The sequence below is a fragment of the Cupressus sempervirens genome, chromosome 2, assembly GCF_028749045.1.
Source record: "Cupressus sempervirens isolate cs-2001-9-10 chromosome 2, ASM2874904v1, whole genome shotgun sequence".
In the NCBI taxonomy this organism is placed as follows: domain Eukaryota; kingdom Viridiplantae; phylum Streptophyta; class Pinopsida; order Cupressales; family Cupressaceae; genus Cupressus; species Cupressus sempervirens.
The window spans coordinates 413793759-413806633 of record NC_143119.1 but is presented as its reverse complement, the minus strand read 5'-3'; positions in this window follow the sequence as shown (position 1 = coordinate 413806633).

The window sequence follows — 12875 nt, the reverse complement described above, 5'->3', positions numbered from 1 at the left end:
GTAATGAAATAATTTTCTCCACAATCCTTCTTCCTCCTCTCTCCTTTCTTAGGCTTCTTTGCCACATTCTTAATATTACATAAGGGGTTTTCTTTGCTTTCCCCTTTCAAAATCTCTTCTCTCCATTCTTGTTGATCCATTGGGAAACTCATTTGGTTTATGGTAATATTCTTCACATTAAGCTCTCTTGGATTGTTTTATTAGTTTTCATTTTGCTCGATTCCTTACATGGTACTAGAGCTTTCTAATCCTTGTTTTGAACTTTTGTGAAGGGTACCTTATTTGGAGACATTATTGAAAGAAGAAATTTGTGTTGATGTTTTTAGCTCATACCAATATCTTGTGTATAGGATTTATTCTTTTTTTATCATTTTTCTTCTAACCTTCTTTGGAAGGCTTGCCGCCAAAGTGTATTTCTATCAAATATATATAAATTTTTAAAATTTTTTTTAAATTTTTTTTTTTTTCTTTTTTCTTAATAAGTAGAAATTATCAATTCTTATTTTAATAACATTTCTTTATTATAAATTGTGCAATTTTTTTTTATTAAAAAAATAATATTGTTACTTTACTAATGTTTACCTTGTAGGAAATACTTCAATAATCTCAATTGTACATAATATTTCACTTGTCTCATATTTTTTATTTGTTAGTTAAAATTGATTCTTAAATCTTGGTTTAAAATTTAAAATTTATTGTAATCTATTTCGTATGAGAATTTTTTTTATTTATTCAATTTTAAATATCAATTTTAACATTGTGAGATTTCTTAATGTGCTCTAATCTCTTTCTTTACTTTTCTTGTCATTTTTTTAGTAGTAATTTTTTTTGTTTAGTGGATCACTGTGTGCCTCATCCCACATCTGTCATTACCTCATACCCCATGCAATTGAGCCTCTTCTCCTCGCATTGTTGCGTGCCCTCCTCCTACCCCCCTACTGTGACTCCCAACTTGCATGGTTCAGGCTCAACCTACCATCACTCACGCTAGTTCTTCCAACCATTTTGTGTCCTCTGAAACACCCTTGCTAAGAAAATCCACATAGTATTTCTCCTTGTCTTCTTCATTTGCAAGTTCACCTTGCACAATTTTTCAATAAAGTTTTTCTTTCTTCTACAAAGTAGCATAGCTAGCTGATCCATCATTAACAACCTTCAACTGAAGTTTATCTCTATGAGAATGAACTTCAACACAAATTTTTTTTTTAGAGAAGACATCATCAATCATAGGCTTCTTCCTTGCACGGTGTAAATCAACATTATAAAAGACACCTTCCTTCGCACGTTTTTCTTCCTCCTTCGTATTATAGAGCTAAGCCCTCAATTCAACTATTGATGAAATGCCCTTCTAAAATGCTGAGGCAGAGGTTTTGATGATCTTCCATTGGGATATCTTTTTGTACATGCTGCAAATTTTTTGTTTCAATAACCTTGGAGAGGACAAAATTAAATTGAAAATTTTTTTGTACTAATTCTAATTCTGATTCAAAGCATATTCTCAAGGAAACTATCATGGAGGAAAATTTTCTTGTGACACCAAAAGATCATATAGTACCACTTGATCAGAAAAGTAAGACACCTGGTGCTCCGTACAAGAATTTAAATAAGTCCAGGGTTAGGAGGATTGGGCTCCAACATATATGGCAGCCAGATTTTAATTTTTTCTTTTCCATTGTAAATTGAGGTAGAAATTTTACTTCTTTTGCCCCACCTGTGTGTGCCTCCCTCTCGCCTTAGCTGCTTTTCAAATTTAGGAGAATTAGATAAGTAGACCTCAATCCTTAATTTAGAATAGATTTTATTCTCTCTGTGTGGGTTCATCATTACTATTTTATTCTATATTGTTTTTGCAGTATTTACGTTTAAAACGACTCTACCATCTCATTATTTTATAATTTCTTTTCCTACCTAATCATGGTCAAATCTATTTTTCTAGTCTCAAACAAGTTTTTTTTTAATTAAAAATATAAATGAGGACTTCTTATTGGTTTCCTTTATGATAGATTTAAGAATATTATTATTATTTTTTTAAATAGAAAAGTTTTTATAAGAGTTTTTTTTTAAAGACTGATTTTCAAATCTTAATTAATTGACATTTAAAATCTTTTGGTGGGCTAAGTTTTCCTTACGTAATTTTTTTTTTTCTCAAAAATAATATAATTAAATTTAAGTTGATATATTTAGAATAAATATTATATTCAGAATAATTATTATATAATAATAAAAATCAAAAGGGACATGTGGTTTGAAAAATAAATTAAGTTGCTCAAAAAATTAAGTTTAAAAGTTATCAATTTTTTTTGTTTATTTAGTTTTTTATATACTAAAGTTTAGTTATCTAATAAATAATTCAAGTTTATTATTTTTCTCTTTTTCTAATTTAATTATGTTTCTAGAGGGGGATTTTTTTACCAACCATTTCTACTCTAATTCCAAAAATTAAGTTAAATAATTTGAACTATCATGCTTGGAAAACACATTTTTCTTTTATTTTTTGATTCAGGCATATTTTAGATGTTTCTACTGACCCTTCTGTAGTTCTCGGTACCTCAACTACACAAGATAAACAAAATGCATGGAATACTAAAAATGAGGAAGCCCTTGGCTTCATTGGTATATCTTTTAACCCAGATTTATATGTTCTAATTGCTCATTGCACTAATGCCCACGAAAGCTTGGAATATTTTGAAGCAAACGTATGACAGACCATCTGAATCATGCAAGATTCAATTGCAAGACAATTTGGAAGACTTGAGGTATATTGATTTTAAATCTATGGATGAATTTTTACTTAAATTTGATTGTATTAAAAGTCAACTAATTGGATTAGGCATTACTCTCACTGATATTTGATTAATTGCCATTATTTTAAAGAAATGTCTTCCTAGACAATTTCAACAATTTATCACTAATTTTCATTCTCAACTTGCTATTCCTACTTTGTCTACTTAATTAACTTATAGTATTTTTCAAAATCTGTTACGTCAAGAGGAAGCTAAGTTATTGCAATTTGGTACTCTTAGATCTAATGAACATGCATTTGTGCTTAAAATCAAAATCAAAAACTTAGATCATCTAATCATGCTCCCAATAATAATCAAAATCAAAATTTTAATACTCAAAATTTCAATAATAATCATAACAATCATAACTTTAATAATCATCACCATAATAGCAACCTATTTAATTCTAGAACTTCTTTTAATAACAACAATAATCAAAATACAAATCATAATAATAATAATCCTAATCAATAGAATATTCCTAATAAGAAACCTCATTGTACTTATTGTGAGAAAGATGGTCATTTGACTAACAATTGTTTTAAAAAGAAAAATGATAAGCAACCTATCAATAAAAATAATCAAAAATCTCATGGTAATCAGTCTCGTCATACTTTTACTATTAGTGCCTTTAAATGATTAGAATGGATAGTTGATAGTGGTGCTTCTCAACATGTTACATCTCATAAAGCAGTGTTTGATTCTTTGCAACTCAATCCTTCAAATACTCCAATTCAATTAGCTAATAATCATAGTTGTAAAGTTGAAGGATTTGGTGATGCTAATGTTCCAAATGGAAAGTTACATGATGTTCTTTATGTTCTTGATTTGAAAACCAATCTTCTTTTAGTTGCTAAATTATGTCAAGATTATAAAGTTGAATTTCACAAGGACATGTGTTCTATTATTGATCCTAGCACTAATGTCATTGTTGCTAATGCTAAGTTGGGTCATGATAACTTATTCAAGTTTTATGAGTTTACCTCTTCAAGGTACTCTTTGCAACAAAATATTGATTTTAATGTGTGGCATGAAAGGCTTGGTCATTTGAATTCTAATTATATATCATTGATGATAAAATCTCATATGGTTGAAGGAGTACCTCATATTGTTCCATTTAAGATTATATGCACTGGGTGCATGAGTGGAAAAATGCATCGGGAGCCCTTTCCCTGTGGTTCATCATGGAGGGCATCTGATAAGTTACAATTGATTCATAGTGATCTTTTAGGACCTATGGAAAATATCTCAATCCAAGGTTCAAAGTATGCTCTTACTCTCATTGATGATTTTACTAGAAGAATTTGGATATATCTCTTACATAATAAAGATCAAGTACTTGAAACATTTTCTAAATTTCATATGTTAGTAGAAAGGCAATTTGATTCTAAGATAAAGATTCTTCGAACTGATAATGGTACTAAATATGTTAATAATGGCTTTCATTCTTACTTAAGATCATTTGGTATTAAACATTGACTTACTATTCCTTATACACGACAACAAAATGGTGTAGTGGAAAGGAAGCATAGAACTATTGCGGAAATGGCTAGATGCATGTTACATGCAAAAAATATGGATTATAAGTTTTTGGCTGAAGCTATGTCTTGTGCCACTTATATTCTTAATAGAAATCCTACTAAGGCTTTGAGGGATATAACTCCCGAAGAAGCTTGGTCAGGTAGAAAGTTCAATTTACAACACTTAAGGATATTTGGATCTATTTCTTAGGTTCATACACCCAAAAAAAAAAGGCATAAATTAGATGCTAAATCTTCTCCATTTATATTTTTTGGGTATGATGAAAATAATAAAGGTTATAGAGTCTATAATCCTCTTACTAAAAAAGTTCGAATTGCAAGAGATATTTGTATTGCAGATAATGAAGTACATGATTGTTCCAAGGTTCAAGATGATGAATTTAGTGGAAGTAAGATTTTAGTAGTGGAGGACCAACCTCCTTCTCTAAACCCTATTCCTCATCTATCTTCTATTATTCCTCCTATTTCTTCTAATTCTAGTAATGATGTCGATACTAATGATGCATTTATAGATCATGACTCTTCTTCTAGTGATGAATCTATTACCACTAAGAGAAGACCTAAATGGGTTCAAGGTTTACTTAATGAAAGTGATGATTATATTACTAGATTTGGTGTACTTAAACCTAGGAGAATTAATTATTGTAATTATAGTTTGATAACTTCTCTCGTGAACTCTAATGATCCTTAAACTTTTGAACAAGCTAAGATTCAACCTCATTGGAAAAAAGCTATGCAAGAGGAATATGATACTTTAATCTCTAATGAAACTTGGGATTTAGTCTCTTTGCCTCATGGTAAGAATTTAGTTCCATGCAAGTGGTTATATAAAACCAAACTTAATGCAAATAATGAAATTAGTAAGTTTAAAGCTAGACTAGTAGCTAGGAGATTTTCCCAAATTGAAGGTTTAGATTACAATGAAACCTTTGCACTAGTTGCTAAAATGCCTACTATAAAAATTGTGCTTTCTTTAGCTTCAAAAATGAATTGGCCTATTCATCAAATGGATGTTAAAAGTGCTTTTTTAAATGGTGATTTACATGAAGAAATTTATATGGCTCAACCACTAGGTTTTATCAAAGAAGGTAGTGAGCATTTAGTATGTAAACTAAAGAAATCTATTTACAGTTTAAAGCAATCTCCAAGAGACTAGTAGTCCAAAATTAATGTCTTTTTTATTTCTCAAGGTTTTTATAGAAGTAAAAATGATCCTAACTTATACATTAAACATATTCAAGATGGTATTATCATTATTATTCTGTATGTTGATGATTTGATTCTTACTTCAACTTCTAACACTTTGATTTCTGATATTAAGTTTCAACTCGAACTCTCAAATGATTGATTTAGGAATTTTAAATTACTTATTAGGAATGCAAATATGCCAAACACCTAAGGGCATTCTTCTTTCTCAAAGAAAGTATCCTCAAGATCTTTTGGATAGGTTTCAGATGAATGATTCTAACCATGTTTCTATTCCATGTGAATTAGGAACTAAGTTAATGGTTGATACAAACACTCCTTTTGTTGATGCTACCTCTTATAGACAACTTGTAGGAAGTTTAAATTATCTCACCCTTACTAGACCTGATATTGCATATAGTGTTGGTTTAGTTTCTAGATTTATGTCCAAACCTCAACAAATACACTTTAAAGTAGCTAAAAGAATATTAAGATATATCAAAGGAACTCTTAATCTAGGTTTATTTTATGATTCCAGTTCTACTTTTACTTTACAAGGATTTACTGATTCTAATTTAGGTGGAGATCCCAATGATGGGAAATCTACTTGTGGTTATTTTTTCTTTGTTGGTTTAGGTGCTATATCTTGGAAAAGTAAGAAAGACACCTCTATTTCTCTATGTTTTACCGAATTTGAATATAAAAGTTGTACTTATGCATCTAAAGAAGCTCTATGGCTTAGAAGAATTCTTGAAGATTTGGGTCTACCTCAACAATACCCTACACCCTTGTATTGTGACAATCAAAGTGCAATAGCCTTGGCAAAGAATCATATCTACCATGCAAAGTCAAAGCATATTTCTCTCCACCACCAATTCATTAGAGAACACATTGAAGAAAATAAAGTCTTCCTCATCTATTGCAAGGGTGAAGATCAAGTTGCTTATATTTTGACAAAACCTCTTTCTAGAGAGAAATTTGAATTTCATTATAAGAACTTGGGTTTGATAACCTTTGACATAATCTCCCCAAGTAAAGATTAAAGGGGGGTGTTAGAAGTAGTAATCTTTCCTTGGTTGTATCTATTTATTAAATGGGATAAACCAAGGTATCCCTTATGTATTTTATCCTTTAGTACACAAGTGAAGGACATATTATTTTCTTGTCCTCTAGTCCACATGTGAGGATAACTCTTTTTTGTAACTTCTTTAATAAGGAAACTAGTTTATTCCTCCTTAAGAGGATATTGATACTTTGCACACACTTATTATGAATGGTGGCATTCATAGAAATATAACTACTTCTTCTTTATATCTTCTTGATGTTATTGTAATGAGCTAATTTGCTCCACAATCCTTCTTCCTCCTCTCTCCTTTCTTAGGCTTCTTTGCCACATTCTTAATATTACACAAGGGTTTTTCTTTGCTTTCCAATTTCAAAATCTCTTGTCTCCATTCTTGTTGATCCATTCGAAAACTCATTTGGTTTATGGTAATATTTGTCACATTAAGCTCTCTTGGATTATTTTATTAGTTTTCATTTTGCTCGATTTCTTACACTCCACGACCCCCTCCTATCTTTCAAAACCACTTCCCCAGTATCTTCCACTAGAAAAACTATCTTCCCCTAAGGTGAAGAAATAGAAGGGATAGGGCTTGACATCACAGGAGTCTGGTCTTTTGTTTCTTCTAGTAGCAAAGCCTCCTTAGCCTTCCTTTTCTTGGGGTTCCCTGGCATAATTTTTGTCTCCTCCTCAACCTTCTCACCGTCCTCCCCATTCACCTCTTCCTTTGACTCTATTTCTTCTTCTTCAATGCTATTCTCCTCCTCCTCTTGTTGCTTAGTCTTGGGGGGATTGGTGGTTAAACCCTGAGAGCTCTTTCTGCTAGGAGCAATGCTAGTAGAGGGAGAAACTTTCTCCCCTTCCTTTGACTTCTTTCCTTTAAAGGGGGAAGTATCTTCATCTTCCAAATTTATGCTTTCGACTTCCTCAGAGTCTGAGCTCTCAATTTCCTCAGAAACATTCCTAGCTTCACCAAGGGATTTTCCCTTGGTTTGAGTCTTTAGATACTCATATGCTAGAAGGAGCAAACCCTTGTGAAGGGCTAGGTTTGTAGTGTGTTCCTTTTGAAAACCCTTTATGCCCTTGCTCATTGAAGTGAAAATATAAAAAGGAAAGGAAATCTTTATTCTATGCCTAAAGTGATTTAATAGGATGAAGTGATGAGTTTTGACCCTATCGAATCTAGTATCTAGAGATATATATTCGATAATAACCATTAATACATGCCTCCAAAGCTTTTTAATCGACTTTGTTTCATAGTATGTCTCAGTCTTCATGAGTTTCTTCCTTTCATCCTCTCCTTCACAAAGTCCTTGATTGTGTTAGTCGACATTTTCTTGTCTCTAAAAAATTTTATCCCCTCAAAGGAGATCTTCATGACCTGGGCAACTAGTTCCACATTAACCTAATGTGTAACGCCATTGATTTTAACATACCCATCCTTCCAATATTTCACCATAATCTTAGTGATCTCATTATCAAATCCATGGAATTTTTCTATGAATCTCATAATACCACCCTTCTCCATCTTATGCCAGACCTTTGAGTTATTTCTCCAATTTTTTTCCTCCCCCATCAGTTCCTTCCTACTTCTTTCCGCAACCATAATTTCCTCTAGTTCAAAAAACCTACACCTGCTCCCTGTTCTCTCACAGACTTTAGCTTCCCTCAAATTTTTGAACCCCAAATTTTTTTTTACATTTGGTAAATATAATGGTACAAGGAAAAATGATCCATAAAGTGTGCCACATGTACTTGATATGATGGAAAGTTAATACCTTCACATGATTCTTAATTACACCTTGTCCAATGTGCAATCTTACAAATCTTTCCATAATTAATATTGGATTGCCTTTGTACTTCCTTGGATACAATCTACTAATATTAAATCTTTCATAGCCCCCAGAAAGCTGACACTATTATGCCACATCATCACCATGTTTTTGACTACTACTTCATTTACAAACCTGTCCATGACTGAGTTGGCCTCCCTGTACACATGGCTTATGTGGACCTTTTTAAATTTTCCCAAGTCATATTTGATCTCTTCCACCACATTCACAATAGTCCAAGAGGGAAAGGATTGACCATTTAAAAAATTAATAATATTTAAAGAATCCATCTCTAGGAAAAGTTCTTGATCCCAAAAGCCAGGGCCAATTAATAGTTGATATTATAGTTCTTATCAAGTTACAATATATTGTTAGTGTTTACTGAGTGCCTGTATGTTAATCAAGTAACAACAGTTTCAGCAGAGTTTTGTTTTGTATTGACATCTAAGGGATATGTGATTTATTTTTGTGGTAACTTATTCACCCCTCCCCTCTTAGTTACTCCTCTTATATTTCCAACAAGAACACCTCACAAATATCCACAATTGAAGTAGTAGATTGCACCAAGGGATATCTTTTTGAAACTCAAGACATTGGAGTTGAATACTTGTAGGATGTTTGAAAGGTAGAATATAAAGTTATTGATGACTAATAATTTAGTAGAGTAATTTCAATTTTTATGAAAATCTTTCCTAAGATTTGAATCCTTTGGAAAGAGGATTTTTTAAAAAAAAAACTTGCTTGGACTTGTTGTGTTGCATGAGAGTGACTAGGTTTAGAGGATTGATTCATATGTTTGAGAGGGAATAGACACTAAAAAACTATATGTTTAAAGTGTTACAAGAGGAAGATAAAAGTGGTTGAGGTAGGAGTTCACAAGATGACCAATAATGATATTTTGTTGATATATAAAAAATTTGGCTTAGATATTATTGTTGAAGAAGAAAAACATGCTATTAATGCTACATATATTGAGGTATTTATATATTCACACAAATTCTTGCATAGTTTTCAATTATTGTTGAGTTTACAATATTCAAAAAAATGAAGGAAATATCTACAACCATTATATTCTCAAAATGGTTGATGAATATATCCCATTATATGTGATATTTTCACTTTTCATGTTCAAATTGTAAGCACACATGAGTGTTACACTATAGTATATAATATGCTTGAATAATACTTGGTTTGGCTTACTATACTATAGGTACACAAGGCATATCATTATGTAGGAATAGTTAAAATTATGGGAAGAAGTAGAGTCTTCATTTCCATTCATATGTCTCTTTCTAGTGGACATATTGATATCTGTCTAATTCTTGAGGTATGTCATACAAGTTAGTCTTGTGTCCATCGGGAATTGATTTATCTGATCTATAGTTATATATTTTTATCATCATCTTATTTTTCCTATGCATAGATCCCATTCATTTTAGATAGTCCAAATGGTGTTTTACAAGATCTTCATAATCTCCTGACATGAAATGGATCAATTGTGATTTGATGTAATTGAAGGTGCTAAACAAGTAAGCAATATTTTATGTTGAGGGTTTATTTTTGTTCAACATAACATTTGAGTGTTATTTTGATAACTTAGAGATGAGAAGAAGTTAATTTATGAATGGTTAATTTCTTGGAAGGAAAGATAATTATTTCCCATCTAAAGTCAAAGTAATGCAAATTTAAGTGAAATGATGGTTAAGACTAGTAGCCCTATTGCATGTTAAATGTGTTAAATGTATATTAAATGTGTTTTTAATTTATGTAGAATACTCTCTTTATGATAATAGTTATATATTTATAAATATACCTTTTGGTATATATGGAAGTGTGTGTCAAAAAGTTTGAAGAGGTTATGGACCAGTTAGAGTTATGAAAAGAGTTCATGTACATTAATAGACTAGCTTTGAGCAAAAATATTTCATGAGTCAAACAATTGATTTTGGGTGTCTTTATTTCTCTATTTATTCATTTAGTAAACATTAAAAGCATTTTCTAGGGTCTCAACCCATAGATTTATAAACAAAATAACTACCTCATCCAATCAAAAACATAAGCTGATAAGTTTTATCATTACAATATGTTATAACATAAATGAACTCATAGCCACTCAAGCCAGCTACAAATGTCTACCTATGATGCTAGGGAGGGTATAAAATTTAGCCACTAACTCATCATCCCATATTTTTATTTAAAAAGAAAAAAAAAAAATTCATCATTTGAAACTTTAAAAAAGGTTAACCACCTACTGTGTCATTTGTACTTATGTCTCCTTCCTTTTCCAGGAGACTTCCATCAGGGGATATTGGTCATTCAAAGATTCCAATGTCATCACTGCTTTCATGTTTTTGACATTATTAGCTTGATATCCCATAAGCTCTTTGGTTAATATTGGGAAGCTTACAAACTTATGCCAACATCTTATTCCCTATCATAATCTCATACAACTAACTTTGGACTTGCAACATGTTATCCAGTTGCAACATTATCAGCTTCCATAGAATGAATGTCTTCATGCATAAGTAGGTTGTTGCTAACATTTATAAAGAAAATTTGAATACCAATTGTGTGACCCCTCTTGAGCCTATTCAACCTTGTTGTTTCTTGACCAGGGTCTCTTATGGCCTAAAATATCATGTCTATTATATTATGTTCTCTTGAACAAATTGATAGCCTTGCTCTGGATGGGTTCATAATTGCCCATTTGAACACCTTTTTATCCATTTTTCCTTCAAGAAGAACATACTTATATATCACAAAGTCTTTGTAGTGATTTTGGTGGATTCCTCCCTCATCAACCACTTTCTACGAGTTGGTTCATCTTGAAGTTCTAAACCAAGCCAAAAGATGATGTATAAGTATTATTCAAATAATAAAAGTTTTTTTTTTTTCCATGTCCTATCAAATATTTTCCAAGGCCACCCTATATTTTCATATTTGGAAGTCCCCTTTGAAGGTAATCTCTATGTCAAATCACCAAATTATACTCCAGATTGTGTATTCTAACAATGTGAAGATTGTTGTGTACAAGGGGTTCTTCTTCACAAACTAGCAAGAATAAGTAACAACCACTTCAAAATCAGAAGCACTAGTCATCACCAAGTCAACAACAACCCATGATGAGAGCATCCTGTGCTCCTTTTATAGTTTTTAGCTATTTTTTTTTCAAAGCACCCTTTTTCTTTTTTTTTAAAGCACCTTTTTGCTTTATTTCTATTTCTTCAAGAATGCTTTTCCCCTACTTTTTGGGATTTCTTTAATGGTATTTGTTGCTAGTTCTTTTCACACTATTATTTTGTAACTTTTTTTTTGCTATTTTTCTATGAATGCTTCATTTAATATATTCCCCCGTGTCACTTTTAAAGAAAATATCACTTTGAACTGAGTACTTAATTTTAAATATCTAGCCTTTCCATAGTCTTTTATAAGATAATTAAAAATAAAATTAAAGTTGAATATTTAATTTAACTTTTTAAAATAATAACTTAATGTTATTTAATTCAATAGCTCTCAACTATATCAAACATTAGGATAAACATCAAAGCCAACTCCACTGACATTACTAAACATGTGGACTTTGTCAATGCTCATCATGAACTTACTAAAAATAAAAAAAGGTATGGGAGAAAGTGTTTGAAAAGGCTCCTGAAAAGGTTGTTATGCTCATTGTACCCCTCTAAAAAAACTTGTAACTTTTGAATACCCCTGTATTCCTATTGACATTATTTGACAAATGTAAAAATCATGTCTTCATTTAGCCTCAGTTGTCCTTCTCAAAGGAAGCAAGATATAGCTCCTTCGACAAAAAATTTCCACTATGCTCCTACTCAAACTAATGATTATCAACATGATTGTGAATAGGTTTTTTTTACCTCATGTACCTCTTAAACTACTATTGTAAAATTAGATAGTAGCTAATCAAAGTTTCCAACTTCAATCATGTGTTTATCAATCCACACTTGGCTTTCCATTATGTATTTCTCATGTGTTGACAAAGTACTGCTAGTTTAATTTAGAAAATTAGAATTGTATTCCCTTGGAATGTCCTCATCTATTATTATATCCTCAATAAGTGCTAGACTATGATGTTGAAAGTTGCATGATTCCATAATCATCCTTGACTGGTCTACATTTACATCTCCATTATCTTCTTTACCTCCAACCAATTCCATGGTTAACATCCTTGACAAACCAAATATTGTCATATCATAAAGTCTTCTTGTTAGGAAAACTCTTAGTCTCTACAATAAGATCTCTAAGACAATATGCCTACTAATCTGAATGAGTATTTTTCCAATATAATTATATGTAAGAAAAAAGTGCAATAAATCTCACTACAAGACCAAACATCATCCCTATTGACATTACAAATTGATTCTATAGCAACCAATTGAAGAAGTGGTTTAGAGGAATATAGGCAGAATTTGTATCTCCATATAGTTGACCAGCCAATGCTGACTTGGAAAAC